General features: G+C 41.0%; 1 protein-coding gene across 9 annotated transcripts in view; it reads right to left on the bottom strand.

The window, feature by feature from the left end:
* Positions 1-682: 682 nt before the first annotated feature.
* Positions 683-7210, bottom strand: part of LOC147032944 (nuclear factor 1 A-type-like) — a 401548-nt gene continuing 395020 nt past the window's right edge. For all 9 annotated transcript variants that reach the window (XM_085870986.1, XM_085870985.1, XM_085870982.1 and 6 more), the window contains one exon: positions 683-7210. This exon is cut by the window's right edge and continues 447 nt beyond it. The gene's annotated coding sequence lies outside the window, so the exon portion shown is untranslated.

Below are 7210 nucleotides of genomic sequence, written 5' to 3' on the forward strand. Positions count from 1 at the left end.
TGCTATGTATCATTTTGGCCCTATTTATCAATGTTGAAGAATCACTTAAAAAATTCAAGTGGTCGGATCCGGATCTTCACCAAAATCTAATCAGTTCATCCTTGTTAAACACCCAATCTGCCCACCAAATTTCTTCCGGATTCAGATCTTCACCAAAATCGAATAAGTTCATCCTTGTCACACACCCAACCTGCTCAGCAAATTTCATGCGGATCCATCGACAAGTTTTTGAGACATCCTGCACACAGACAAACAAACAAACAAGAAACAGACAGACAAACAAAAAGACAGAAAAGGGTGAAAACAACCTCCTTCGTCTTCGTTGGCGGAAGTCATAAGAGTTAATCCAAACAACTTGGTCTTTCAGCTTTTGTGAATACATGATTATTGGCACACCTTGCCAACATAAATGCGATTGCACAGGTCCATTTGTTAATACACGATAACTCAATGTCGATAACTCGGCATCACGACGAGCGCTATTTATAAATGGCACAACATATTGGTAAGTGGTGTGTGTGAGATATCATCACTATGACGTCACTGTAGTGCGCATGATAAAAAAGCTTTCGGGTGATGCCAAGAAAAATTCAGTTATAAATCCAAATCACTTTCTTGAGTTGGAAACAAGAGGTGGTGGGTACAGAGTTTTATTTCCATGAACAAGAAACAGTACACAAGGTAGCTTGAGCATTAGCTTTTTTATTTTTTTTCATACATTTTTGCATAGGAAAAAATGTATTCACTTCCAGTAAATGTAACGGTAGTGTGAGCAGATACTAATGATGCCATAACCTGAATACAAGAGATGCCATCTAAGCAGAATGAGAGCAAAGTCGCACCGAGTTAAAATGTATGGCTACCCCGGCACCGGCAAACGCAACCATACTGCGCGGATACAACAAAGCAGAGATGATTTCATAAAAATGCCATTTTCAAGAATAATTAAGCACCGAGCTTGAAGAAACCAGCAGGTGATGAAAATAAACTCTGTAGTTTGAACGTTGTATATGAAATCAGAAAGTCCATAACAGCAATAAATCTCAGCTATGACAGTTATACAAAGTTGGTGGGGATTTTCGGGGGTAACAGGGGCAGCCACACATCTTTAAAAATTCTAGTGCATCGAAATCCTGGCAGGTAGTGATTTCGCAGAAAGCAGGTACTTTGTGAAAACGATAATGTAGCAGAATCCAATGCTTAAATTGTAGCAGATGGATTTTTGAAATGATAATGCAGAAGAAAAAAAAAAAAAGAAGCAGTTTGTCAGATGCAAATCTTCGCACTAAGTGTTCGGAAGGAGCAGAGGGCCAGAATTCCACAATGAAAGCATGGCGGGAATTCGGCATGGTCGACCGCTTTGTGGATTCAAAGCCATGTACATGTTTTCAGACAGATAGGCTCTTAGGTAGTGTTTAGAAAACATCGCTGCCATTTAGTGTTGTTATTTGTATTTTTTTTTAATTTTTTACAAAATGTTGCTGAGTGCAAGTTTGAAGCCAAGCAAAGAAATTAAAATAATCATCGTTGTTTCATCATCACTTGAATTCGTGTTTCCCAAAATTAAGGGTTTTGCAAAGATGTGTTGAAATTTCAGAGATGCTTAGGCCAAAAAAGGAAACGAGTTCATTGTTTATACTTTTTTTTTTTTGCAGTTGTATACTGTATGCGTATATCATATATTACAGGCACCTTATCAGTCTATTTTTGGTTCTTTTTGCTGGTTTAATCCACGGCATATGCTGCTATAATTCACGGTAAATGCAATAACAGCATAAAGTGTTCATGACATCACTGACGATAAGGAGGTCAGGAGAAGGAAGAGAGGGTGGCATGAGGACTGCAGGTGAATTAACCGTTTTCAAACAATCCATAATCACTGACCTCATTACCAAAAGTAGAACGAAAAACTCGAAACCTTAAACTTAGGTGACTGCATTACTCCTGATTCGCTAGACACGGATGATCAGGTTCAGCATCACAGATAAGGAAAAGCACAGATATTCCTTCAGCTTGACTACAAAAGTGACAAGGCCAAGCCATTGTGAAAGGAGGGGTTGAGATGGATATAACCACACTCTGAGTAAACATGTGACGAACACACCGTCACCGAAGCGGTACACCAGCAGATTTATTTCCTCCAAACGGGTTTCTTGGTAAAAGGCTTTGTTCGGAAACAACAGGAGTGTTCTGATGCCAGAAGGAAAAGCCGTTTCTTTTACTGTACAGGCTGAACACACCACCCATGTGCCCTGAGGGACACGGGGCAGGAACCATACACACGTGCAGAAGGCCAAGCAAATGCATAGGCTGGCTCGAAGGCAAATGGTTAACCGTATGGCTTTCGATAAGCAACTAGCTTATAGAGGCCCCTCTGAGACCAGGGTGGTCTTTAGGACATGGGTTGCATGCACACGAGGCATGATTTTGCCTCAAGGCCTAGTTATCATATACTAAACAGGCATCCATGCTTAGGCTCGTTGTAATAAAAATGAGAAGAGAGGAAGAAAGAGGAATTATATTGTAAAAGCGCACATCATAAAACAGCGTACTGTTCACAGGGTGGAACAGAGGGTCACTTTGTAAAGTTAGGTTCCATATGCCCAATCCTACAATAAAACCAATCAGTAAAGTGAGTAAAAATTTTTATATAACAATTGTGATTAATCAAAGTGAGGCAAAGTAAATTATGTTAAAAAACAAAACAACAAAACAAAACAACATAACACGTACACGACCAAAAGAATAGTCATATATCTCAGGATTTAGCACGTATTTTTTCCAATGCTAAACTCAAGGAAAGGTTCTTTGTTCTAAATCCGTTATTTATTTATGTATTTATTTATTTTAGGAATCAGACTCACGGCTTACTGTCGGCATGCCAGATTGCAACAAACTTTTGGTATGATGACAGATTACACATATCAACAGTAACAAACCTCAGCACCATCCTCATCTATGTCCCCTCTTTCTTCCTCTCTCTGCATAGGCTCCACTGCTAATGTAAATCTTTTCTTTTTTTTCCTTCTCAATCTCACAGCAAGTTAGGTACAATTACAGATCACGAGCACCTACACTTACCCCTTGCTTCCTCCTCCCAAGGACGTTCATCAGTCGTGACTGGAAGGGCGCTGTGAGTGAATGTTCAAAATTTTGTCTCATCATTAAAAGTCACCAGTTATTCTTCCTCGCCTCCCTCAGTATAAACATTACCAATTCACCCTTAACACGATGAAGCATAACTTTGTTCTCTTTTTGGAGCAATAAGGTCTTCTGCTTTGCAACCATCCTGGAGCGACCGACAGTATGTCCTCATTGAGCAGCTGCACCCTTTAAACCCATCTCTTGCGGACAAACCAAGGCAAAACCAATTGTACCTCATTCTCTTTGTCTCTTGTATTAAGTGGTGTGGGCGTTTTGTCTTTGCTGACCGGCTATTCATGTTTTTTGTTTTTTTCTGACTTCATGCATTGTCACTGCTCACCTGACCCCCTCTTTCGGAGAGACTCTCTTATAAAACAAATGCCTTCATAAAAATAAAACTTTTCTCTCCATTTACAAGGGCTCTTTCGAGCTGACATCAGTAGCCTATACTTCCAGTATAGGAATATGCAAAGCCATAGAAAATAGTGGAAAATATAACATACTTAAATACATACACGTGGGAATCGGAGAGTTTAACTCAAATCCAGTTCCACAAGAAGAATGCCGAAAAACATAATCTAGGAAATAATGTAGCTTCATAATACCAAAACATTCATAGAATCTAAGAAGCCAGTGTGACGCATCTAAACGTTTTCCTCACAAGCCTTAATGGTTAAAAAAGTGTCTTTTACAAAACAAGTTCCATGCTGTCAAGGTGGTAGACAGTCGAACCCGCGAAATGCTACCGACCAATTATCCTTCTAACTCTTCCCTCCGCCTACTTTATAATTCTAACTATGTGTGTAACCACCAAATACGTTATGAAATGTTTGCTGCCAGGGATCTGTGGACAGAGATATCATTCATTCGCTTCTTGTGCAGCCGGTGGCTGCTGGTTGCATCGTGGCTGGGAGCGTTGTTATGCCACTGACGCAGCGTCCCCTGTAGGTTAGAGCAAGAATTTGGAATTTGGCCAAGGTGCCGGTGATAGCTTGCCTACTCTTCGTGACGACATTGTGGGATATTTAACGTCCACCAACTGAAGCTAGCAGACGGTTCATCCAGTTTAACGTTCATGCGATGGACAGCACACACACATTGATGTCTCGACCTGAATGCGAAACACCAGGATGAAAGTTTATAGCCGGGCCAAGATTCGAAAACAGGCTCGACAGCTCAGAGGCGAATGTGGAACAAGAGATGTGAAATTGTAATGAAATACAGGCAGCTTCATTAACAATTTCCTACACATCTTATTTTCTTTACTCTCTGCCTTTGGATGGCTTAAAGGGATGCTTGCAATGCAGTGACTCTCTCAAAAATAATCTGCCAATTCTCCCTATGGGCCCAGGTTGCCCGCATAGAGCACTTGCAAAGTGGCTGTCAAGGGCTTTGGACCCCTGACAACTATGCACATGCGCAACTTTTTTGTTTCAGTTGCAGGCCGACAACCAATGCAAGTAATGGCAAGAATTGCATGTTACACCAAAAGAGAAACGTCATTCCTTCTTGCCGACAACGATTTGATTCCATAATGTTCGTGTATCCTGACGTTGCATCCCATTAGTCATCTAGAGTGAACCTTCACACTTGTGGATGGCAAAACAATTGAACACACAAAAGAACCAAAGACAGAAAAGTTTGTTACGAACAAGCAGGTAAAGTGCCGTTACTTTAATGAATTATTTTCTAATTTCCTTTTGCTATGGCAAAACTCTAAATCGGCTTAGAGCTGACATTATCATCGTTGCACAGAGTCCTTTACATTTCAGCTCTTCTGCGCTCTATAACTCTTTCCTAAACCTCCTTTCGCACACTTTAGAGAAGCATCCACTGCCGCTCTCCCCACCTACTTCCCTCTCCTCAACCCCAATTATGCTCTTATTGAATCACTCCATACTCTTTCATTGGACAGAAAGAAACCCAAACTGCAAAGAACAAATCTCACATTTCGTACCAATTTTAAGAGAGAGAGAGAGAGAGAGAGAGAGAGAGAGAGAGAGAGAGAGAGAGAGAGAGAGAGAGAGAGAGAGAGAGGAGAGGAGAGAGAGAGAGAGAGAGAGAGAGAGAGAGAGAGAGAGAGAGAGAGAGAGAGAGAGAGAGAGAGAGAGAGAGAGAGAGAGAGAGAGAGAGAGAGAGAGAGAGAGAGAGCTGTTCTCAAGGCTAGGAGATGTCCTTGGGGTCTCATATTGTGAATGGAAATGGAGCCATGTTTTCCCTTGCACGCCATTGAATTACATCATAGAGAAAAGGCTGGGGCCTTGAGTAAGTTAAGGTAAGGAAGAATTGCATTAAAATTTCCGCAGAAGGGAAGGCTTGTTGGTTGGGATACACACAAAGGCAAGGCGATAACCCACTGAAGAGACGAATCTGAAAAAGGCAGCAATATAGTCCGTCGCTATTAAACCTCAGGCCACTGATATGCAGGCTTTCTTAAGCAACTCTGGACTGAATCCTTCATTCGTGTCCACCAATGACCCCAGAATCTACGTAATTAGTTTAGTGCACTCACGCAGATTCACTCCTGGCCACTCGCACCGAATCCTGGCCACTCGCACACCCATGCAATCTGTGTGGCCCTAACTTTGGTCAAGTAAGGAAAAGCGATTCTACAGTCGCTGCTGGGAGCAAGTGCTATAATTATATGAAAAGCGCTATAATCTGCATAACACAGCAGGGTTAATATGCAACAGCGATGAGTGAAAAAATAAAGAGGGGAAATAAAAGGAAAACCGTTGGAAGACAGCAACTATAGAAGAAATTAAATCCAATACAGAGTGATATTAATGAATGCTCCTACAGATAATACATCATCATACAACATAAGTGAGAACGGTTGGCGACAAATAAAAACACAAACTAGTTCCGTTGCCAGTCCTCGGTGAAGAATGAGAAAATATAAGGTCACACCAGATGATGGATGGAGTAATTTGAAGAGCACTGGACATAAATAAATGGCTCATCCATGTCAAAGGCACATTTTGCTGGGCTCGTGCATGCGCCGTCTTAATAAATGACTTCTATCGGCAGGTTCTATGTCCAGCCTCGTGATAACAAAGTAGGGGAGGGGCGGGGGTCGAGGCCTGCACAAGGTGACCATTAACGTAACAGTAAGCCCAGGCTAAGATGGTAAATGCGTCATTTGAAGGGTACACAAGAATATACACTTTAAGTCTGCTTCACTTTGCTTACCAAGTATGGGAAGAAAAGAAAAGTCAGCACATATCTTCATACAGCATGTAAACAGGTGATTAGGCATTTTTAAAGTATACTTTGACTGTTAGGATTAAGTGCTTACTGTATCTTAAAGTGTAGAAGCGCATTTCATGCAGTTATTATGCTTTCATATATGCTTTTAAAGCACATATTATTATTTTTGATTCACCTCCATTAACCCAGGGAATTCATTATTTTCAGAAATACTTGTAAATTGTTCCCCAAAACAACCCTCCTTTTTTAGAGTCCCGGGGGGCCCTGGACTTACATCATAAGATAACACTTTCTCATAAGCCTTACTTACATAAGGATATCTCAATCATTGCACGTGCCTCCATGGTTCTGCGAATATGAAAAGTAACAGCATAAGTCAAAATCTGCAAAACCCCTCTTGCTCATCTCCGATCCCCTCGATGCGTCACTTCTTTTCTTCTATATCTCTAGTGAACTATGCTCCAAAAATCATGCTATTAATTGAAACAAAATGTATGCAGAATCGTGAGGGAATTAAAATCGAAAAGATGGAGGGTATGGGTACAATGTTTGAGAAGAGAATGAAAGGGTGAGTAAAGGGAAGGGCAAGGTTCTCGAATCTCAGCAAATATCTACTGCCGAGTAACGCAAACGTTTTCGTTTCAGAAGTATCGGCTCGTAATTGATAAAGCAAGTCAAGGTGTATGGGAACATGCCAAATGATTTACCCTGCACCTGAGGTGGACCAGGGACATGCATGTTTTGCATACATGAATGAATGGTGTACGGTTTGTCAAATACTGTGCACAGTTTGTCAAATCAAGACGATACTTTCTTGAACATCCTTGATTTTGCGTTATGTCATAAAAGCACGTTG

Source organism: Eptatretus burgeri, chromosome 2 (genome assembly GCF_056783735.1).
Source record: "Eptatretus burgeri isolate ZD-2024b chromosome 2, Ebu_testis_v1, whole genome shotgun sequence".
Lineage (NCBI taxonomy): Eukaryota > Metazoa > Chordata > Myxini > Myxiniformes > Myxinidae > Eptatretus > Eptatretus burgeri.